Source organism: Tamandua tetradactyla, chromosome 5, assembly GCF_023851605.1.
Source record: "Tamandua tetradactyla isolate mTamTet1 chromosome 5, mTamTet1.pri, whole genome shotgun sequence".
In the NCBI taxonomy this organism is placed as follows: domain Eukaryota; kingdom Metazoa; phylum Chordata; class Mammalia; order Pilosa; family Myrmecophagidae; genus Tamandua; species Tamandua tetradactyla.
The window spans coordinates 173,255,580-173,280,642 of NC_135331.1; the positions used below are offsets into that span (position 1 = coordinate 173,255,580).

Sequence of the window (25,063 nt, forward strand, 5' to 3'; positions counted from 1 at the left end):
AAACCCTGAAGGATATGGTAGGCTCTATAAAATTTTACTTAAGTTTGTTTCTCAGAGACTTACTTAAAAGCTCCAGACTGTTCCAATACCAAAGAAGCTATGAAACCCAGAAACACTGGACTCTTCAAGAACAACCAGTTTTCATCCCTTTGCCCCTTAATGACAATAGCCCTTTTCGGTCTTGAAGCAGTTAGGAGAGATGTAGCACCAATATCCCTCAAGATTGAGAGATAATTATCAAATCAGAGGGAGGAGTTGTAACCAAGAAATCAGGATTTAAGGGATGATTATGATTACTGAATCACTATATAGATATTCCTTTCTTCTCTCTGGTATATTGGAGTAGTCAGAAGGAAATATCTGAAACTCTAGATTGTCATCCAGCTGCTTTGATCTCTGATAATGATTGTTTAGTCCTTATCTTCTTCCCCTGTGATTGTAAAAACCTTGTATCTAACCTTCATTTGTACCCAGTTATCCATTTTTTCAACTTTTATAACCACTAAAGACTTTTGTAACCACTAAAGACTTTTGTAAAAACTAAAGTTTTGTAATCACTAAAGACAGCCCTAATGTTTAGAAATGAAGGGTCTTGTGTCAACCGAGAATTAACTCACCCCAAGTCCAAAGTTACCTTGATAACTAACACTGGATCTGAACACAATGGGCCCACCTGACATGCATAGTAGCTTAGACGTGAACCTACAAGTCACTTACACATGTTCTGTGACTAAGCATGTCACCAACCTGTGCATGCTCAATAATCAGGTCACCTCTAATTATATCTTCTGGGGCACTGAGCTCATTATCTTAAACCCTGTCATTTTTTTCTCTAATAAAACTGTCAGAATTACTTCAGCTTGGGAAGATAGATTTTGGGCCACTTGGCCAGCTGCTCTTCTACTACATGCCTAGTAATAAACTCTCCCTCTCTTTGAAACCCTTGTGTCTCAGAAATTGGTTATTGAGTGCATCAGGCAAAAGATTCCATGGCCTTTGGTAACAAGATTGATCTTCCTGGGGGAGATGAACCATATATATATATATATATATATATATATATATATAGAGAGAGAGAGAGAGAGAGAGAGAGAGAGGGGGGGGGGGAAGTTATCATTTGAGCCCATTAACTCAGAAATCAGCCCTATATTTTAATTGAAATTGATATAGTCATCTTACCCTGCCATTGACTAAATTTGGGCATTTGGATGGAAGAAAGACCAGGGACTTAAACTTGAAGAAATTCATTTTCTTAAAGCTGGCTTTCTCTAGCAGAATAGTAATAAAGAACTATGATCACATTGTAATCAACTATAAATCAAATGATGATGATGATGATGATAGACTCAATTTTCCCTGTTGAATTTAAGGGAAGAGTCTTCCTCCTCCCTCCCGTCTCTTAGTCTCTTAGTATTTACTTTAGAAACCCTATGACTGTAAATTCCCTCTCTGTCCTTTTGCAATGTAATCAGGGAAGATATAGTCCCTCTCTCCCAGTTTCTTAGGAAGAGATTAGCATAACTTCCTGGGGTCTCCTGACCTCACACTATAAATCCACCTCTGAAATATCTTGAGAGATATGTATGTAATGATTGAATCTGCTTAGCCACATAAAAACGGTGGGCATGTTTTTCCTGTTTTAACAATCTCTTTGAGGATTGCCTATGATGCAGCACATTCTGCTTTAAAGCTATATTCGATACTAAAATTGTTTTTCTTTCTCTTCTGCTTTTGTGGAGAGGTTTTCTGGCATGTGCAACAATTTTGTTTTTTAATTAGGGTCCCCCAATGACTTCAATAGACACTACTGAAAGATAAAAGGTAAGTTGGCAGGATACAACCTTTACATGCAGATTCCATGTCCTACTATTTTCTGCGTGAGAGTTGTAAGGCACTTTAAGTCCAGAGAGTCCCTCAGCAGCTGCTGTTTGGGCTACATCACCAGGATTTGAGAGTCCTGGTTCTCCAGAGATGAAATTCAGCAGAGCAGACCAGTCACAAATTTCTCTAGTTTCCTACTCTGGACCATCTGAGAAGGGGGAAAGTTCATGTTCTTGGAGGTAGGAAGCAGCCAATGGCAGGGAAATCCTGTATATTTGGAAAAATGGAATTGCATGTGAATAGGAAGCAAACTGAGGGGTTAGGACAGAACAGACTGACAGACCAACGCATAAGGCAGGTCATGGTGTGATTTCAGCTGTTGTAAGCCAACAGGGACTGTCAGGCTTGGACAGAGTCCCTCAAGGCATGACTTATTATTATTTTTTTTTAATTCAAAGCTTTGTACAGGCTAAACCAAACACAGCTGCATTCTGTTTGCTTAAGATTCTGTGGGTTTCCAGAGTCTGGTCCTTGATGAGAAGAGAGAAGCCACATTGGGGTAGAACCCATTTATATCATTTGTTGATAAATAGGCAATTAGGTAGAAAAACTGAAGGCAGTGTTTCCCACTGTATGCCCTCAGGACAGGATGAAAGTGAAGTTTAGTTGGTAAAGTCCTTATTAGACTGCTGGAATTAGCATTATGGCCTATATTCTTAGTTTGGCCAGTTTGTTCTTAGGATTGCCTGTGTTTTGAAACCTTCTCTCCTCCAGGTCTAAAACTCAACTACAAGCATCATTCCAGGCACCTATTAGCCAGCTGGAGTGACATAAAAAGAGGCCAAAAATTCAATGGAGTTGAGTGTCAGTTTGTAAAGTCACAGGCAGTCAATGTGGAATTTAATAGGTGTGACCATAATAAGCTACCATAGGATTATTTTTTTAAGTTACTGTTTTAAAAGATTTTTGGAGAGGGGATTTAGTATTTCCAGGAAGGAGACTATCTAAAGACCTGGCTTGTTTGTAAATGAAAAGGGAATATTTAAAGCGCTGAGGAGGAGAGACTGAGAAAAAAGTTCTTTTGAAAGGCAAAACAGTAACAGGGTAATATTCTTTTTTTGATGGTGGTTTTGAAAAGACAAGATCGTATAGCTACAACATGGAGATAGCCTGAGGTCTCAGGAAACAGTTTTTTTTTTTTTTTTAATTGAAATGAAAAATTATCTCTCTATCCCATTGAACATTTGGAACTAATAGAGAAAGGTAGGGAGTAGGTTTAAGGCTCAAGTTACACCTTTTTTACACATCATTAGGGCAGATACAGTAAGTGATTGGTCAGGTTGTGTGAAAAAAATCTGGAACAACTCTTCAGTGTGCAAAATTCGATGCTCCATTAAGCAATTGAAAGAGATGATTGAGCTTACTTGGAAAGCATAACTTACTTAGGACTTTGTCCTTGTAAATCATGTGGTTATAAACAGCGATTACAATTAATCAAAATAGCTGTTACTTACAACTTTAACCTTGTGTTTAAGAAAATAAATGCATGAATGGGGTAATTATGGGTTGTGTACCTAATTCTTGGAGTTGTTTATGCCTAAGGAAAACCAAACACCTAGTTTAGGATATACAGTCAACACCCCCATTTCCTGGGGGCAGCTAGAAGTCTTAGTGCCCAAGGGCAGTGAATTGGCTCAGAAAGAGTTGCTTTTAGAAACACAAACATTTACTGATTTAAAATAGCACATGTGATTTCAAATAGAAACCTAGGTGATTCCAGGGCATAAGACAATTACCCAAAAGTAGAACTGAGAGAATTGTGCTAGAGGTGAAAATATTAAAGTCATAAAATGTTGATGCCATGGTATTAGCAAAGCGATAAAACAGGAATGCACGTGCTTAAATTTTAGCCGAATATATAAACAGGAACATAAAAACAGCACATGCACTAAAATTAATGGCAGAAAAGAGCGATATACTGTCACGTGACAAAGGCGGTGGATGCTTTTACTCGATGTGTTAAGTAACCAATTCCTGAGACTCCAGGGTTTCAAGGAGAGAGAGAATTTATTGCTACATGGTAGGAGAGCAGATGGCCTGGTGGTCCAAAATCTTTCTCCCCAAACTGCAGTAATTCTGATAGTTTTATCAGAGTAAAAGTTGGGCAGGGTTTAGGATAATGAGCACAGTGCCCCCAGATAATTATAATGAGAGGTGATCTGATAATTGAGCATGCACAGATTGATTACATGCTTAGTCACAGAATGTAAGAAAATGACAGAATGTTGTGTAGGTGACTTGTAGGTTAAAGTTTAAGCTACTGCTCATGTCAGACAGGCCCATTGTGGTTAGATCCAATCTTGGTCATCCAGATGACTTTGGACTTGGGGTGGGTTATTCTGGATTGACCCAAGACCCTGCATTAATAAACATTAGAGGCTGTCTTTAGTGATTATAAGACTCTAAAGTTGAAAGATCTGATAACTGGGTACAAATGGAGGTTAGTCACAAGGTTTTTAAAATTATAGAGCAAGAAGAGCAAAACAGTCACTATCAGAGATCAAGGCAGCTGAATTACAAAATATCAGGTATTTCCCTCTGTCTATTCCAGTATACCTGAAAGCCCCTTTTCAGCCTTGAAACAGAAGAGTCATCACCCAGATATTCCTCAAGATCAAGAGCTAATCATCAAATGAGAGAGAGAAATCAGGATTTAAGGGAAAAATTTGATTACTGAATCATTACATAGATATTTCTTTTTTGCTTTCTGGTATATTTACAGAACCTATAAATATTTTTCAGGGTATCCAGGAATACTGTTGGAGATTTCAAATCAAAGTAAGAGGTCATCCTAGAGGTAACTCTCATGCAAGTTTCAACCAGATATTGCAAACAGCCACAATTTGGGAAACCCCAACCAACAGTGTTCCTGGAAACACCGAAAAATATGCTAGGCTCTATAAAATTTTACTTATTAAGTTTATTTTTCCAGATTGTTCCAATGCCAGAGAAGCTTTGAAATGCAGAAATGCTGGACTCTCAAAGAACAACTGGTTTCATTGTTTCATTCCTGTATTCCTTAATGACACCTCTTTTTAGCCTTGAAGCTGTTAGAAGAGTCCTCACCCATATATCCGATAAGATTGAGAAATAATTATCAAACGAAAGGGAGGAACTGTAACTGATAAATCAGGATTTAAGTGAAAACTTTGATTACTGAATCATTATATAGATATGTGTTTTTGCTTTCTGTTATATTGGACAGAAGGAAATACCTGAAATCTCTAGATTGTAATTCATCTGCTTTGATCTCTGATAATGATTGTATAGCCCTTATTTTCTGTCCCTGTGATCATAAAAACCTTGTGACTAACCTTCATTTGTACCTAGTTATCCAGTTTTTCAACTTTAGAGTCTTATAATCACTAAAGACAGCCTCTAATGTTTATTAACGAAGAGTCTTGGGTCAGCCCAGAACTAACCCACCCCAAGTCCAAAGTTATATTGATAACCGAGACTGGATCTAACCAAAGTGGGCCTGCCTGACATGTTCAGTAGCTTAGACTTCAACCTACAAGACACCTATACCTCATTCTGCCATTTTTTTCACATACATAAGCAATGTAATCAATCTGAGCATGTTCAATAATTAGATCACTTCTAATTACATCATCTGGGGCCCCTGCGCCCATTATCCTAAACCCTGCCCACTTTTTCTCTAATAAAACTATCCGAATCATCACAGTTTGGAGAGACAGATTTTGAGCCACTAGGCCATCTGCTCTCCTACTATGTGCCTAGTAATAAACACTGTCCTTTTTTGAAACCGTGGTGACCCAGGAAATTATTATTGAGTATGTCAGGCAAAAGAATCCACAGCTTTTGTCTGGTACCAATATCACATACCAAAATAAGTAGGAGAAAATGGCCAAAAACTAAAAATTCAAGTGCAAAACTGACAAGTTTTGTGTCTGGTCATAAAGGATGGAGACAAAGGATAGTGTATTGGAACAAGATAAATGCTCTTACTCTTTCTCTATTAGTTAGATCCATATTGGGTCAGTGTAGCAGTTTTCAGTGTGAATTTGGGGAACATAGGTTCTATGAGATGTTCCAGAAAAATTTTGAAAAGAAAATTAAGTTCTATGGTAAAATGTCTGGAAAATGTTGCAAAACTATTTCTTCCTTGTTGTTTCATAATATATAGTGATACTGATCAAAAGTGGTGGGCTCTCTGCCCGATGCGTTGAAATGACCAATTCCTGAGACACTGAGGTTTCAAAGAGAGAAAGAGTTTATTGTTAGGCATGAAGCAAGCAATCAGATAGTGTACTGACCTAAAAATATGCCTCTCCAAACTGTAGTAATTCTGATCATTTTATAGTATCAAAAGATGGGCAATTTTAGGATAATAAGCACAATGGCTTGGGATAATGAGGTTAGAGATGATCAATTATTGAGCATGCACAGACTGATTACATGCTTAGTCATAGAAGGTATGGAAGAAAAGGGGGGCCTTAATATGATCGGAATGATTTTTAGTTGTATAATGAGGTATAGGTCATTTATACATTAAAGGTTATGCTACTGTGTGTGTCAAGTAGGCCAATTTTGATTAGACCCAGCTCTGTTATCAAGATAACTTTGGAATGGAGTGTGTAAGTTCTGGGCTGACTCAAGTCCCTTCATTAATCAATATTAGGGGCTGTCTTTAGTGACCATAAGACTCTAAAGTTGAAAAACAGGATAAAGGAATGTAAGTGAGGGTCATTCACAAGGATTTTACAATCGCAGGATAAAGGCTAAATCATTGTATGAGCATTATCAAAGATCAAGGCGGCTGGATTACAGTTCAGTAATTTAGATATTTCCCTCTGTCTATTCCAATATACTAGAAAGCAAAAAGAAATATCCATATAATGATTCAGTAATCATAATCATTTCTGAAATCTTAATTTCTCAGGTACAACACTGGCAAATTAAAAGCCTTGAGAAGGTCTATAGTAAATCCATGATTGTCTTTATTTATACCCAGAACTCTCCATATCTATCTGAGTCATCTGTCCCTCCCCTTTTTTGGGAACATTGTGCATACTTTGGGAAACACTGGTCTCCAGTGCTCCATTTGAAATTTATAAAATGTTTCCAAATATATAAAAAACCACAAATACCTTAAGAATCTAATAGGAATTCAGAAAGTTTGCCTAAAATACCAAGAACTTAAGTTTCTTTAGGGATCCAAGGATTTTATCTCCATGGGCTTCCTCATACAAACCACAGCACACAAAAATGATTCTCAATTCTCTCAAGTATGCTACATAACTAGTACCATTCTAGATACATAGGAGAGAAATTAATTTATAACATACAACAAATGCTTTAGGGCATTAGGGCTTAAATCACTTGTGGAATCCAGTTGAGAAAAGCTGGCTGATCTCCTCCTCCTCCAAGAAAAGAGCAATCTATATGCTAACAGCTCTTCCTCCAAACCTTAGACTCAGACATGCAATTGCTGACTCAACATTCCATTTAGATGTCTAATAGAAATCTCGAACTCAGTATGTCCAGCACAAAATTGCTGGTCTTTCTTTGAAAACCTGCTCTATCAAATGTCTCCTCTTCCAGTTAGTGGCAATTCCAGTCTTCCCATGTAAGCCCTATTGCCATCCTTTGACCCCTCTCTTTCTCTCACCCACACCAAGGAAATGTTGTTGGATCTAACCTTCAATATGTTCAGAATAGATCCCTTCTCACTGCCTCCACTGCTGTCACTGAGGGAAAATATCATCATCCCTTGCCTGGTTACTCCAACGAACTTTTCTTTTTCATTTTTTGCTTTTAAAAAGGGAATTTATTGAGTTGCATGTTTGCAAGTTTACAGTTCTATGGCCATGAAGCGATGGATTTTTAGTGGTCTCCCATTGGGCCTGCCCCTATCCAGTCATTCTTAGCATTGGAGACAGACTGATCCTTTTAACAGTTATCTCCCCAATCTCTTGGTCAAGAAAGCTTTCTTAATCCCATAATGTTCAGTCCTGGCTCATCCTGGGAGTCCTGTCCCATATTGCCAGGGAGATTTATACCCCTGGAAGTTATGTCCCATGTAGAAGGGGAGGGCAGTGAGTTCACCTGCTGAGTTGTCTTAGAGAGGCTACATCTGAACAACAAAAGAGGTTCAGACAGGGCCACGTCTCAGGGGAGAGCAACCAGTATCAAGTTTCCTTGAGGGTGTGACCCAGCAGGTTGTCAGACTTTCCTATGAAGCCTCTAGACTCTGTGCTTTTCCTCTCCTGCCCAGCATGGGTGCTTAACTGTCTGCAGCTTCCCATCAGCATAAAGTAATGTGGTGCCTTTAAATTTCAGCAGCCTCTCCCTGCCAGGGGTATGGTTGAGATCAAGGCTGAGGTAATACGTGGGCTTAGATTGTTTCTGTTTTCCAGCCCATGGGGACTGAATTCCCTGAAAGAGGGCATCCACTTGAGCAGGGTTCCAGCTCCTTTTTCTTGGGGAGCATACACCTTTTAGGGAATTGTCCCCATCCACCTGTTTACTTTGTCTCTCAGACATGTCTTAATTTGGCCCTTGCCTGGGGCTGCTCACAGTTCTATCTAATGATTATTTATTTAATGTTAAGAAATTATAAAAAGAAAAAGCCTTTTCAGAGTAAGACCCTTACTTCCCAGGTTTGCCAATGAAAAGCTAGAACAGGTACATGACTCTATATATCCCTAGGCTCTATGTGACCCCTTTTCTTGGGGTCCAGCCCTTTTCCAGTATTTTTTGCTGCCCAACTCAAAATGCTTCTTTTTTTTAATATATATATATATATATATATATATACTTTTTTCTGTCAGCCTTGCTCACTTTCTGTGCGGGTGAAAACTCCTGGTTCCTTTAGTGCTTACGCCAGGTTTATCTGTGCTCAGGGCCTGTTTTGAGTAGTCAGAATTTGTTAATTAATTCTGGAATTGGAGCTTGGTTGAGCTAAGCCATTGCTACTAGTAGAGTCTGTTTCTTTCCCCTCAGGGAACCAGCCTGCCATGCCCATGAAGGAGGGGTGCTGGCCTCTGTGGCTTGCGAGAGTTACAGTTCTATGGGAACTCAGTTGTTCTACCTGTTCCAGATTGGTGTGGCCTGTATGGACAGTCACTGATGTCCCTCCAGCAGTTGTTCCATACAGTTCCTATTTACTAGCTGCTCTGGAGGATGAACTAAATTTCACACCTCACTATGCCACCATCTTACCCTGCCTCTCCTGAATATTTGTTGAATCACTAATTAAACAGAATTTGAAACCAGTAGCTTGAGATTAAGGTGTGCTGGGTGGGAAAAAACAATGGACTCTTTGTGAAACTGGTTTACAGGTTAATGAGCAAGTTCACAAAATCCTCTCCCAGGAATTATAAACTAAAATATATTCCTAAAAAGTATAGGACAATTAGGTGAAGCCTAACTGTAGGCAGGGCAATGAAGTAGACATTTGGTGGATTCAGCCAACCATACTGTTTGATACATTATTTTAGGGAGAAGAAGACAAAAACGTGATGCTATGCTTTTGGTTTCAAAGTTAATGAGTATTTTCCAACCAGGAATGAGATTAACTCTCCCTAAATGCAAACTGGGGCCATATATCATTGCTGATATAACTGTGTTACAAATAATTGAAATTTTGGCATTACCTTCAAGGCTTATGGGTGATCATTTCAATTTTTTAACTAAAGGCAGAGGAAGAGTGGAGGTATGGTCACATCTATGATTTTGTAATCAGAACTGATGATGGGTTGACAAATTGACAAAGTTAGTTAAGGTGAAAAATTTTAAATTCATACAAACCTTATACATTTTATTTTAATTTAAAGCATATAAACCATCTTCTGAAGAGGAATCAAGGCCTTTTCTTTGAGTTTGGGCCTGGTGATTGGTGCTCCTTATTTTCTGTCTTGATAAATCACAACCTTCATTTCATCTACAAATTTCAGTTTCCTTTCTTTTAAATTAAGACATTAGAAACATGAATGAAATATTGAGTGGCAATTCCTCCTAGATTTCTTTTTTTATATTTAAAGTATATATTCTATAATCCTCATGTACATAATTAGTTATGTTTTTTAAAAAACATTTCAAAGTACATATTAAACAATATTATGGGTAATTTCATACTTTAGAGAAGAACACATATTACTCATTTCTTCTTCCAAGCTGAATTCCTTTTATTTTTCTTGTATAAAGACCTTACCTGGTACCCATGGTAGGGGGTCTGGGACTTTTGCAGCAGGACTCTGATGTGAGTCTTCACGAGATGGCAGGCAAATTCCTGAGAGGGAGACTTGATGAACATGGTCTCTTTCCAGAGGTAATGAAGGTGTTGGAAACCACTTTGAAGGGTTGATATCAGCCATCAGCAGCAGCTTCTTGGTCTCTGGGGCCAAGATGCTGCCAGTGTCCCCAGGGTGGGGATGAGGTGCCCAACACAGAGCCACAGAGTCCCTCACCTTGCAAGGGTTGGCATGGGGCTCCTGGTCTTGTACCCCTGGTGGCCCTGCCACATGGGGATGATAGGGAGCTTGGCTAGGATGCTGGGCCTGGGTTTTAGCACCAACCACCATGGCCTCGCATTCCAAGGCCCTGGGGGCTCGGAATCTGTCCCAGCATGGCAGTCTTCTACCATTTGGTCTTTTCCCAAGAAATACCTTTCATTTTAATCTTTCTAGATTTAAAATTTCCCTCCAGTCTTCTAAGAGCTATCTTTGCAACTTGCCTTTATGCAGTCTTTCCAAGGAATTCAACTTGGTTTTCATAAAAACTACTCTTTCATTTCACACCTAGATTTCTAAAGTATATTAAGTGTTTAGTCAAAATGTGTAACTATGCTAAGAATGTTATTGGCACAAATAGTTTGGCGGCAAAAGCTGCCAGTGTTTTTAAGTACACAACATACAACCTGTGGGAAGAGAAATGCAAAGTGTCAGCTAGAGCTAATCCTGCTGGCTGGAAGCCCTGCATGCTAGGAGCCATGTCCCAGGGGTCTGCAGAGGGAACGGTGAACACTGATTAATCCAGCCAGAAGCCAAAAAGGGAGTTGGTTCACAGAACTTCTGTGAGGGGCGTGACTCTTTCTCACTTTATTCTAGATCTTATCTGTATTCCCCTGTATTGTATCTGTTTCCTCTTCTGACCTGTGAGCTCCTTGAGGGCAGTTTCTTATACGCGTTTTTCTTGTTCCTCCTAATAACTAAAAATTCTAAAAAAGATAATACTAAAAGATACTATAAAAAGAAGATACTAAAAAGATAACAATGAGTAAGTGCCTACCTGAATGAAGGAAGCAAATTTCATAGTAGTAGTCTATAACACTGTTCAGCAATAAAAACATGAGAGGACTTGAAATTTTGGCAGAAATGAAACCATTATGGCAAATGGTGGTAATTCACATGGCAAAATTTCTATTAACTAAACATTGGAATTCTGAAATCCTGACTTCTGCCTCCAGGTTGGACTTTTGCCTGCTATGTACATTTGCGAAAGTCCACAAACATGTTAGGTCTGAATGTTCTCAACTATGATAACCTCTCTTTACCACAGAGAAATATTGTGAGGGTTAAAGAAGAGAATGTACTGTTTGTAACTGCAAAGCATTAGTTAATAAGGGCAATTAAAATGTTATTAAACATATAACAGTAATATACATATAAACAGAAGAAACATTTCAGAACTGCAGGAGAATATTAAAGAAATTGCATGGAAAAAAGCATTAGCTATAAAGTTTTTTTCATTCTTAAAGAGATTGAAAAGGTTTGTGCTTTAGCCTCAGCTCAACCTGACCCTCCAACTCATCAAGTCGGAGAAGTTGTAGCATAGGAGCAGAAAGGCCATGGTGGAGTATATTAAAAATTACCTGATCATCAGTCTGCTTTGGGGATACTGCTTTTATCAATGGGAAATTTTCCTCTATTAAGTCTGAAGGATAAAGTATATCATATTGTACTCTTTCCAATAAGGTTATTTATTACTATTCAATATGCATTTCTCTTAGGTTTTGGCAAGATTATAGAATTCATTCTCTTGCATAGCAGCCAGCCAAGTAAATCTCAATACATATCTCCACTGCCACACATTTTTCTTATCTAATGTTTGTGGCCTTATTTCTTTATCCCTCAAAGTATCTTAAAATTTAGCTCTGTCAGTTTCTTTTTTATAATTTTTACAATTTAATATTATTGCTTCCTTCCTAATATTTTCTTAACAAAAATGTTGAAAAAAAGAAAAGGGAGCGTGAATCTGAGAGAGTTCAACAATAAAACCAGAGACAGCATATTACATATTACGGATGAAACCTTCTTCCTTGTAGAAAAATGATACCAGTTGGTCTTAAAACAAAAATAATACCATCTCTGCTACAGGGTCTCAGAGCACTTCATTGGAAATAGAGAAGATAAAGAGTTGCCTCAGAGCAACCCTGTGGCCCCCTGAAGACGGTAAGGGTGAAGACGACTCCGTCTCCTGCTTTATGCCAGTGTTCTGCGGAAGAAGTCCAGACTCCTGAGACCTGCTCAGCTCATGCTGCAGTAGGACTCAGTGGCTCTCAAATTTTTTTGACTGATTTTGGCAGGCAGCCCCTATGATTAGAAAACAGAACCCCTCACTCATCTGTCACCTTTTTCCACTTTCCAATGGAAAAAAATCTTGATGATAATATACTTACCATGCTATATTATACTATACTGTACTATTCTAGGGAAATACTACACTATAGTGTTTAATATACTTTACCATGGTATAACTGTATCTTTCTATACTGCACTACTATAACATAATATGCTCTTATATATACTATGCATATAGACTATGCATATATGCTACAATATTCCATATTATATATACTGTACTATATTATACTGTACCATAATGTAATTTCTGAAGGTGGGGTTATGCATATATATACTTTAGCAATAGAAGTACGAATGATCTATCTTTGAACCACAATAAATAGCATGTCTTAAAGTAAAGCTACTGTAAGTGATTGGCCAAAAGTATTGTACGTAAAAATAGAGATCACGAAATACTACCGGTTGACTAAATAGCCGAGATTAAAGCAAACAAATAATTATGAAGTAAAACTAAACAGTAATGTAGAGCTAGGATTGCAGCAACCAAAAATCCAGACCAACTAAAAACTACACTGTTGAGGCACAGATGACAGGTTCTATCTGAAAACTGGGGAAATTCCCATGTTGTATATGCATTTGCTTGGGATTTCCAAGTGTGGCAAAACAGTCAGATTCTTAGTCAAGTTCTTCATGAGTTCTGGCAATCATCAATTATAGGTTATGAGTGCCAGATTTTAATAAATATTAATGTCATGATTAGCAGTTAAAACCAAAAGTGCTTTTCAAGGACATTGCCCATAATCTGGGGTTTGGAGAACTCTTCATTGTGATTGCTGGTCACACTGCTGGGCAATTAGTACCCCTGACCTTTCAGCACTAAATGCTAACAGCATCATTCAATCTTCATGGCCATCAAAAAAGGTCAAGGCCCAGGGCTTACTATGGGAAGAAGGCAGTGCTAAGAATCACATTGCTTGTAACAGCTCAAGAAAGAATCAGGGCAGGGGCCAGTCTGAGTGCCATCTGGAGACCCCTATCATCTGAAATTGACTTAGTGAGTGAATCTGACCAGTCCACATTTTAATATGAACTATAGAGATGCTTCTTAGCTTTACATTGTAGGAAATAAAGTCTGGCCTTCTTTATTTACTGTCACTAAGAGAGTTTAGTTTTTTATTTTTTAACTTCTCAGATTTTTATGCAAGGTGTTTTGTAAACTGCAAGTCATGATGCAAAAAGGAATTAATTTTATTAGTTTTTAGAGATCAGGAATCACCTTGGATTACATATGCAATTGTCAAATATGATGATGGTTATAAAGTCCATAAATATTCATGGGCAATGAATGCAATGAATCTAGCTAAAGCAAACAGGGAGGCTAGGGGTTAAAATCCATATGGGATCACAGTGATTACTGGAAATAAAGCCACGCAGCAGCCCAATTATAATAAGTTGGAATTATGGGAAGGGAGGGTCATGTGGGCTATTTAGATTTTCAGCATCATTTGATTGTTGCTGAAATGAAATGTGTTTCATGTCCCTTCCTACATTCTGAGCTTCAGTGAGACCACACATTCTCTGCACTCAATTCAATTCGATTAAATGAAATTTCATTAAATACATATTAAATTTTGGCATGGTTTTTCTTTGGGAATGATATATTTCAAATATTTTTTAAACATGCATTCCTGGTTCTATTTTTTTCATTAGTGAAAAGAACAGCAAATGTGTTTATCTTCTCTTTTAAACCTGATTTTTTAAAGTTCCCTATGTGTAATTTTCAGGATTTTTTTTTCTCTGACCCAACTTTCTCAATTTTTTGTTTTTCTCTTCCTGTGTTTTTCTCCCTGTATTCTCTCAGCTTTTCTATGGATCTTGTCTTTCATTTCCACCAACTCACTAAGTAGTCCTAGAATAAACAATTTGATATTCAAATTCTGGATACTCATTATAATAAAAAAGAAGACTGCTAAGCAGAAGATGAAAATTACTTGTTCCTGTTCCAGTTTTTATTTTGAAATCCCTTATAGTTGGAATTGGCATGCAAGTATGAATTTAAGTTGTTTAGAAATGTAAATCATTAATATCAGTAAAAGAATATAACTTCACATATCCTGGGTGAATGACTGGAAGTTAGAAGGAGAAAAGGGAAAGGAAGAGAAGGAGACAGGGATGGGCAGGAGAGAAAATAATAACAAATGTGAATGATTGCTTATATCGGGAAGTGGTGACCTGAAGTTCAAGTTTTCCTTCTTTCAAGGTAATGTAGAGAAAGGAAATTCTCAAGCAGTAGCTTAAAGTGAACTTTCAATGTATTTTGTGCATTTATCAAATCCATGATCCCTATCATTCTAATCCAATTTAGACATCATAGTTGTTCATGTCTTGATTTTTCTGTCAAAGGCCAAGGTAGTAAAATTCTTATCCAAGACAAAAAATGTAAATACTGTATTGTAAATGAACCAAATGGAATAAAAGAGAAAGGCTGCTAAAATGCTTAGATAAAATATTCACCACTAGTAGTAATTACAAACCAAAATAAGGAAATAAAAATCCATATGAGCTGAAGTGACTTTGCAGCTCCATTCATTTTTGTGTCCCTCTAGGTATATTCCACATTTTCACTGCACAATTTGAAAGCAAAAGTCTGTTGTAGTCTTGGACCTTAACTATAAAAGGAAAAAAAAATGCATTTAAAAAAATCTGTGATCACAGTTCATGTTTTAAGGGATTTTAAGCTAATTTTAGCTGTTTTAGCGGCTGTTCTGGTTTCTGAGAAAATCATGGACAAGAAACCTCTCAGTAATTCTTCAACTTAAGCATTGGCAATGTGGACACAAACTAATATGACAAGTATCGGATTATTACGGGTTGCATTAAATAGCTTATTGCAAAATTACTTTTTTAAATTAAAATTACTGAGGCTTCATTACCTTCTCAAAATGGAACTTTTGATATATTCCTAAGAAAATGCATACGCTCAGTTAAGGCTTGGGCCTCTTCTGTGTACTTCACACCCAGGGTTAGGAGGTGGCACAACTGTGGTCTTTCGGAGCCACAGGCCCTCTGGACACCCAGACCAACTCTAATTAGTTAAGGCCTTTCAGCATTCCTGGCGAGCTCTTGTTGGAATTTGCTCAGTTCAGGGGCAATTCTCTACCTCTCAAGATCTCAGCTATTAAAATTCTTACTTGAATTGAGATAAGATTTACATCTCTCTATCTTCTACTCTTTCCTTCTTGTTTTGTCCTATGTCTAATCTCCGTATTCCCCATGGTAGTCTGCAAACACCGAAGATAGTTTTCAGTCCTTAACTTTACTGTATCTTATCTCCTTCAGCTAAACCTCATTTCCTTCCGGGTGTGACTTAGCTCTTTTGTAATCCTAGAGGTGCTACTCTGAACACACTTTGTCTCTGCCCCATTTAGAGTACAGCTCACGAACCTTATGTCTCAGGCACGACTGTGGAATGATCTAGATAAGAGTCAACTTCCTTGCTCTGGACACATTCTTATTACAAATATCACCTGGTACCCTTATTTGTAATAAGGTCACTTCAGCTATTTGGCTATTACATCACCTCTCTGACTCACACTGAGATAATAATTAATGTCCAGGAGCTTTTGTGTGTGTTTCTTTCAAGTTCCTTCCAATTCACTCTTTTGATTTTTTGACTGGAGGATGGAACTTTACATTTATTCCTATTTAATTTTATTCCCCCCACATTTGGCCCAGTGTTGCAGTCAGTCTAGATCTTTCTGAATCTTGATTCTAGTTTCTGTTTTGTTTGAATTATTCCTCAGTTTTGACATCTGTAAATATGCATTCCAGGGAGTCATTGATGCCTAAGACTCATTTTAGATGTCTGTTGTAGTTAACAAGCAGCCGGAATGTGATATATCAGAAACAGAATGGCTTTTAAAAAGGGGAATTTATTAAGTTGCAAGTTTACAGTTCTAAGGCTGTGAAAATGTACTAATTAAAGCAAGGCTATAGAAAGGTCCAATCTAAGGCATCCAGGGAAAGATACCATGGTTCAAGAAGTCCAATGGCATTCAAGGTCTCTCTCTCAGCTGGAAAAGCACATGGCAAACACAGTGACATCTGCTAGCTTTCTCTCCAGGCTTCTTGTTTCATGAAGCTCCCTGGGGACATTTTCCTTCTTCATTTCCAAAGGTCTCTGGCTGCATGGGCTTTGTTGGCTCTCAAGCTTTTTCCAAAATGGTTCTTTCTTAAAGGGCTCCAGTAAACAACCCCACCTTGAATGGGTGGGGACACATCTCCATGGAAACTAAATAATCAAAAGTTACAACCCACAATTGGGTGGGCTACATCTCCATGGGAACAATAAAAAAGCTTCCACCCAGGAATACTGAATGAGGATTAAATAACTTGGCTTTTCTGGGGTACGCAACAGATTCAAACTGGCACAGCATCCTTTCACGATATTGACATTCAAAGATAAAATTATGCAAACATTTTATATAATGCCTATGCAAATGCTTTTCTTTTACATTAACTTTAGGAATTTTTTTTTTTTTTTTTTGGCAGGCACCAGGAATTGAACCTGGGTCCTTGGGCACGGCAGGCAAGTGTTCTTGCCTGTTGAGCCACTGTGGCCCACCCAGGAATTTTTTTTGAGTCTCATGAAGATTGCTGCTAAAATTATTTAGCATTTTATTAAAACAAAAATTTCACTTATTAAGATAAGTGAATAACCTCATATATGTCAGAAAAAAATGCATAAAAAACAGCTTTCATTAATTGATTCCTCCATTACACAGAAGGATCAAAAAACTGTTTCCTTTTATGCCATGATTAGTGGGGTAGAAAATTCTTAGTACATATATTACACTAAGCTAGAAGAATCAAAGAAAATTCAAAATAGACTCTGAATGCTTGTAGGCTTCAGAACTGTTGAAAGATCATGTCGGGTGATTATTAATGGCTAAAACACAATGAATGGGCAAAAAAATAAAATTACCCACAAATATCAGGCACATGTATTATATGGTCCACACTGTTCTGTATCTTTAAGGAGGATGTGACAGCAAGATATATGTTCTAGTTTGCTAGCTGCCGGAATGTAACACACCAGAGATGGGTTGGCTTTTAATAAAAGGGGATTTATTTTGTTAGTTCTTCAGAGGAAAGGCAGCTAACTTTTCACTGAGGTTCTTTCTTATGTGGGAAGGCACAGGATGGTCTCTACTGGCCTTCTCTTCAGGCCTTTGGGTTCCAACAACTTTCCCGGGGGTGAGTCCTTTCTTCATTTCCAAAGGCCTGGGCTGAGCTGCGAGTGCTGAAATGAGGAATGCCAAGCCACTTGGGCTGTGCTACGTTGCACGCTCTCATTTAATCACCAGCCAATTAAGTCAAACATCATTCATTGCAGCAGGCACACTTCCTAGCCGACTGCAGATGTAATCAGCAACAGATGAGGTTCATGTACCATTGGCTCATGTCCACAGCAACAGAACTAGGTGCCTTCACCTGGTCAAGTTGACAGCTGAATCTAACTACCACAATATATTGCCACACTTCAAATTCTTTTATGAGAATGGGCAACCAAATATATGCTCTGTGATTGTCTCTCACTGATGCCAGGTCAAAGGGGTTTGTTTCAACAGAGTCCCTCCTTGTTACAGGTTAGCTGCTCTCTTATAACCAGGATCATGGGTGGACATCCACTGGGCATCTGTAGGAGGACCATCCCAAGAAGCCACCCTTCTTGGATATACAGAGCTTCTTCTAATGAAGGTAGGCCTGGCCTTTTGCAAAATTTTAGTCACAATGAAGATGGAATTCCACACTCCTGAGTGCTTTCGCTAGGGGACTCCTGCCATTGGTTTATGAAATGTTGATAATTTGGTTGCTCTTTCTTCACTTGCTGCTCTAGAGCAATGAGCACCTTCCCCTAATGTATCACTCCTCCTTTTAAACCCTAAAACTATGACATTAATACTCATAGTCTACATATGCTAGTGATTGCATCTCTCCTATGGCAGTTTATTATTTCCTACCAGAAAGTATATTAATTGGATTTCCAGTATTACTTAACATTTTAATAGCCTTTTAATTAACTTAGACATGTTTACTTTTGTAACTTCATCAAAGAAATCACTCTCTATTTTGTCAAAAAAAATTTTAAATAAAGCAATTAATTCTAAATAGATGGCTTTGTGTTTGCAACACCCTTCACTTGCCATTGCAGTGGGTCAGCATAGCCTTCTTTCCAGTTAATGTGTCCTTTTTGCCTGTCTCCTGGATATTTGTCTTTTGGCCTTCAGATAAAACTATCTCTGCAGCTTCCTACCTTTTCTTCTTAACATTCCAACTGGGTTAATTCCTCCTTCTTACCTGTCCCTAGTGCAACATAAATTACAATCCCAGTTTCAAAACTTCAGAGTCTTCTGGGGACCACGCTGAAATAAATTCAGAGGTATCTTGATCCACAGGAGAGGCAGGTCAAACTCTTTACCCTTATATTTGAGATCTTTCACAGTTTTATGTTTACAACCCCTTCCACCCCCACCAGTTCATCTCTGCCCACCATTCACAGACTCAATTCACATACGGTAACCTCTAACAAAACCAAACTGCTTGCTCATTTTCTGATATGTTACAAACACCTTCCTGCCTCTCTCTGTCCATATCCTTTCTCTCCTGGGCTACAATGCTCTTCATTTTACTTATACTGTTTTTGTTTCCCAGAAGAGTCCTCTCTTTTCCTATTTTCATGCCTTTACTCACTCTGTTATCTCTGGCTGGGAATGTATTTTATCCTTGCATTTCAAATCCAGTGACTCCTTTATGAAATGTTGCTTTATGTCATCAGCTGGAACTAATTTTGTCCTTCCCAGAACATCTACAGATATTCATCTGTACTTTCCTGCAGCATTCATCACTTTTTAAACTTTTTACCTTGAAATAAATTTAGACGTACTGAAAAGTTGTGGTGTTCTGTTATACCTTTTGATCAACTTCTACTAATGCTAGGTTCTTACAACACCACAGTACAATGATTAAAATGAAGACATTAACACTGGGGTGATTCAGCAAACTAACTCCAGATTATATTCAGATTTTCCCAGGTTTCCAATAATGTCCTTTTTCTGCTCCAGGATTCAGTCCCAAGACTCAGGATCCCATACTGCATTTAGTTGTCACAGCTCTTTAGGCTCCTCTGAACTATTCTTCAGCCTTTTCTTGTCTTTCATGACCTTGACAACTTTTTACCTTTTATCATTACATTTATGCATACATATTTCCCCATGCTACTGAAGGCTTCCTGAAAGACTTGTGACTGAAACATGTTTTTACTCCCTGTAGTGTCTAGCGTGTGGTAGGAGCTCAATTATTACTACTTAACCATGTCAGAAATGATTAGAAAGGATAGTAACAGAATCCGCATAATTAAATACTGACGTGTGTGTTACAGAGACCTTGACTAACTACAAAAAGTTAGAGAACAAGACTGCGAAACTGTAACACATAAAGCTCTCTTTGCAGATACTGTATCTGAGTCCATTTTCCCTATGTGCCAGAGAAAGAGTCATTGAAGACCCAACCCTTGAGGCAAACATGGGCATGGATTACTGGTGGCCAGAAGGAAGGGCAGCCTCAGCCTCAGTCTCAGTAGCCAGCAAAACTTGGATATGCCAATAGACCGCATCTCTTCGGTGGCAGGGATGGGTCTGGACACTTGCACAGACCACTGAGCTATGGTAATTACTACCTGCCTCTCTTCTACCTTGGTTTCTACAGCTGGTCCTATTGATTTCCACTTTTTATCTCCCAGTCTTTTAACCTGGGACTCTGCAAGGCTGGTTCCATTCTGGTTGAACCTCTCAGTGACTGAGGAGTATGTCATGATAGTGTGCCTCAAATCATGAAGCCAGAACTCACCTACCCTTTGATAGCTTCTGTTATCTGAATTTCCCCATTTCTGTGCCACCTCTACTCTACTGAGCCCCACTGCTCCCCCATTCAGTACTGTCACCAGGAGAATCCTCACCTGATAGCGACATGCCTTCTGTGTGCTGTCATACTCACTAGTTGCCCTCCTTAGCCACAGAGACTTCTTTCCTCTTATCGTGAGCCCCCACTACTAAGCCCCAGTATATTTCAGAACAGTGCTCACTCCTTTTATGATTCAGAAACCCTTAGTTATTTCATTTTGTTACTAATCTCAAACTACTACTGTACCTGTTTAAGTCTACATTTCCTCCCTACTGTTGGGGAGACCCAATCTGCAATTCTCTTCCTGCTGAGTTTGTTTGCTTTGGCCTGCCAAAGGAGCCAACCATCTTATTAGGCCACAGACACCGAAAGAGGGGATTCTTAGAATTCAGACCCACACTGTATCAGATTCAGCTCTCCACAAGATCCAGAAATCTCATCTGGCAGGATGAAGACAAACTGAACTCATATCTGCTGGATTTAAAGTGGAGCACTGCTGCATAATTTTTCATTTTCTTTGGAAGGCCTTAACACAAAGAGAAAACATGTCTAGAAGGGTCCCACAGAGGTGTTTTGACATCAGGCTTAATAAAGCATGAAGAACTCATTAATAAATAATGTTCTGCTACATTAGCAAATAAAGCTGAATGCCCTGGCTAGCCCCTGGAGTAAATCAAATCATGCATGCAGCCATGCCACTTGTTAACCTGCAGCAGTCTCTTCACAGCATCTGACAAAGCCCACTGCAACAGTGCACACATAAAACCAGCGTATCATAAATGCATTCACCTTCCGTTGTAGAACATACAGCCTGTTGATTTTTTTTTTAACCCTCTGCGGGCCCCAAAAATGGAACTTCATAGATGTTGATCTGGAGGCAAGCAATGATACTTTTAGTCTTTGCTAGGATGATTCCCCTAATCATCATATCTACACAACAGCAGACCAACTTAACTATCTCATCTCCTTTGTTTCATTATCTACAGGTAGCTGACAAAAGTGAAATGAGCAAATGTGTGCAGAAGGTGAGTCTATTCAGCCAAAATGGTGATTGATGAATTTTTCAGTCTGAACCAAAAACCTCTGAGACACCCTGAAACAGAAAAAAGAATCATCTTCCCTTTAAAAAGAAAGAAAGAAAGAAAAGAAAGTGCTGTGCTCCAACAGAATGCTTTCCTGGAGTTGGAAGGTTGCATGGTTTTAGCTGGAGAGAGATATCATGACTTCTCAGAGTGGGTGAATGCTCTCAGAGCAGTGGAGGTGGGAGAGGAGCTGTGAACTTCAGTCAACTGTATTTCTTGCTTTGTGCTGTGGGGCTGAAACCAGCTGCCGCTTCGGGAAGCTCTTCTCATGATTCTCTGCTGACAGACAGCTGACAAACGTCAGTTAAGCATGATTCACTTACTTCAGCTGCTCAACACTCAGTCCCAAAAAACTTCTGCCACACACTATCCTGACTGCCCACACTCGCCATTCACCTATGAGTTTAGCTGGAAAGCCAACCATTGTGCAACAAAACACAAACATTTCCAAGCAATGTTTTAATGAAACAACTGGTTGGGTGGGTTCAATTTCAACTTGAAGGCTTTGCCAGCCATGCCCATATGCCAAATGTACACGTCTTGCCAAACCTTTTATGTGGTTATGATGACAAAGTCATTAAATTGTTATTTAAATTTTGTTCCAAAGTTGCAGGTTTAAAGCAACCATTATTCTGAGATATAAGTATTCAATTAGACAAGCTTACTTGGATATTTTTACAACCTCTAGGTGCTTAAATAGATGCATATACTATACACATAAAAGATTATGTAAAGTTTATATAATTATATTATATTATAAATTTATGGCTTCTTCATTTTCAAGATAATGGAAACAAGGAAAATAAAGAATCAATCAGGGTTCAAAGTGTTCTATGGAAAGATTTCACTTTTGAGGAAGCAAGGAATGCCAAATGGAATAATAGAAATGAGAGCCATCAATAACAATTGAGTCTCACACAATACTTTACATGAATCATTTCCTTTAACTCCAGTAGTCCTACGAGGTCAGCACGCTATTTTCTGCATTTTACAATAGACTTAGTGAGTTTAAGTAGCTGAACTAGGGATTTGAGTTCAGATGCTGTAATTCCAGAGCTCATATTCTCAATCATTTTCCTGTACTACCTTGTATGTTATGAAATCCAGCCATTTGTGGCTTTACCACTAACCTGGAAAAAAATAGGACTTTCATTTTTTTCCTGCATTAAAATGAGGTGGCTAAGCCGAAATATTTAAATATGTTAATTTCTGTCCTATATGATTCTAATAAACATTGAGCTATATGCATATTTAAATATTTTGCTCCCCGTAAGTGATGGCTTTCAATGCCAAAGTGCAAAACAAAATTAAAAAAGGAATATTTTCATTCTGTTACTTGAAAAACTAAGCACTTCTGGACTCAGTGGCAAACTACCTTGATATTTTCCCAAGCATATTGATAAAAGTAATTTTCTTTAGAGACTAATCAATACTTAAAACCTCAGTCAAAAATTTTGGTTATTGTGGAAAGGAAGAAAATTTGGTCGAAAGACTACTAAGACATTCAGTAGGTATGGAAGAAGTTTTGAAGGAAAATTGAGATTTTCTTTTCCTGATGAGCTGTGAGTGAGGTGGGATTTAGAAATCTGACTCTGAAGAAATGGACTCACTGTGCACTAATTAGGCATAACATTAGATTATATTATCTGAACCTTGTGAAGTATCAAAAACCTAGCTTTCCTATGTCCAAAGTCCACATCCTTAAGAAATATTCTCTGCTGTCAAATATGTACACAACCTTTTTTGCACGTTTTCTAACTAAGCTTTTGCTTGTACTTTATTTACATATGCAATAGAGAAGAAATATTTATAATAGCTGTGCTAATCTATATAGAAGTTTCTGTTTATTGTTAACTCTTGTGTTATCTGACTTCTTATGCCTCTATGATTTATTTCACCAACTAGATTTAAAGCTTTTTGTGGAATGAAACTGCACTGGCTATTTCTTTATTACCTTTAGATGGGTAAGTAGAATGCCTCAAAAACAGTTTTACTTTCCAGTGAGTGATTTATTATGCAAGTTTTACTATAGACAAAACCTGTGTAATATGGTAACTCATTCACAATAGATGTGGTGCCCCAAGGCACTGTTTCTATCTCATAAGTATTTGGAAATTATATCCCATGATATTGTCTGTCAAGCCCTGCTTCCAATCACATTACTTTTATTTTTACCAATTTACATAGTGTGTGAAAAAACAGTGAAAGGCAGAGTTATGCTCCATTTTATTCAGCCAAGAAGAAAACCAAAACACTCTTAGGCCATAGGTTTACATATAGGGGGAAATCTGGCCCAATAATCACTTTGGTGATCAAAGGATAAGTCACTTATTAAGTGATTAAAAATGAAAAAAAATTCCCTTGAGACGAGAATATGCAAAAAATGCACTGCCTTCTAAACCATATATGTATATTCATCTGGGGAAGGAAGGGGTTAGAAATTTCCAAGGACATAGGGCTTGAGATAAAATGAATTCAACAATCAAAAATAAGTATAAAACAAGTTATCTTCAGTTTTTCTTTCATTGGTAATTTGAAAGATACTACCTTTGTGTTTTCTTAAGCATATTTATGGTTATTATTGAAAATAATAGAACAATTAGTCTAAAATACCTAATGCCAGAATGCTAATAATTAGTCACTACATTAAGAACCAGGTATAGTATTAAAGTATAATTTTCAATTAACTTCATTTATTAATAGAAGACTTTAACTGAACTGTATTATGGATATAAGATCCATTTTTCAGCTTCTTAATCTTATAGGACTTACAAGTGTAGAATGACAGAATTAAAAACTGGGTGAAATATTCATATTCATGCTTTATTCCTTATCAGACAAAACCATCAAGACCCTGATAAAGTTAACAAAGTATTCATTATGTCTTCTGGGCATTACAATTGTTTTTCACAATCATTCTCATTAATCATTTAGAGCTATGTATCTAATGTAATGCATATTTTCTCATTTACTTAAAATTGAAAACATACTGGCTTAATGAATAATATGCCTGAAAACAGACAAGAAATGCTATTCTATGTGATGAGAAACCCCAATTTTATCATCATACAAAGTCATGGTTATAACTGTCATTTCAAGAAAAAATAGGATCCATTTAAACATACCAAACGTACAATATTTTAAGATGTTTCATAATGCTTAAATGAAAAACTACCCTACAAAATTAACTAATACTGTTTTAATTTCAATTAATTAATTTATTAAATTTGCATATAAAACTCCCTAGCAGACAGTATTTTACATTTTTCCTTTGTGTTTTGACTATTTTGCCTCTCTGTCGTATTAAATCTACTGAAATTATTTTCCAGTGAGTTATAAAATATTCTCTTATGAGGATTCAGAGAGTTCTCATCTAACTGTATCATTTCCTAAGGACTCTGAGGAACCCAATTGCTACATGCTACTTAAACTGCTTTCTAAAAGTGGCACTTTACTATTTATAATTTTCCCCTTCACAATCCACTGAAAAATAATATAGAAATGTCTCACTTGTGCCATAAATGATGATTAAAAGCTAAGTCATTTCATGGTTTCATAAATAGATTCATTGAGTTTTCAAAGAAAAAAAGT

The 25,063-nt window shown here is 37.6% G+C and overlaps 1 protein-coding gene across 11 annotated transcripts in view; it reads right to left on the reverse strand.

Annotated features, from left to right (window-relative positions):
- The window catches only part of HS3ST5 (heparan sulfate-glucosamine 3-sulfotransferase 5), a 229,267-nt gene that overhangs the window by 155,210 nt on the left and 48,994 nt on the right, over positions 1 to 25,063 (reverse strand). For 2 of the 11 annotated variants that reach the window (XR_013176372.1, XR_013176370.1), the window contains one exon: positions 12,136 to 12,437. The exons of 7 other annotated variants lie outside the window; for them this stretch is intronic. The gene's annotated coding sequence lies outside the window, so the exon portion shown is untranslated. Of the gene's footprint in view, positions 1 to 12,135; positions 12,438 to 18,997; positions 21,763 to 25,063 lie in introns of those variants that run through there. 2 more of the 11 variants (XR_013176371.1, XR_013176367.1) reach the window with 1 other exon arrangement.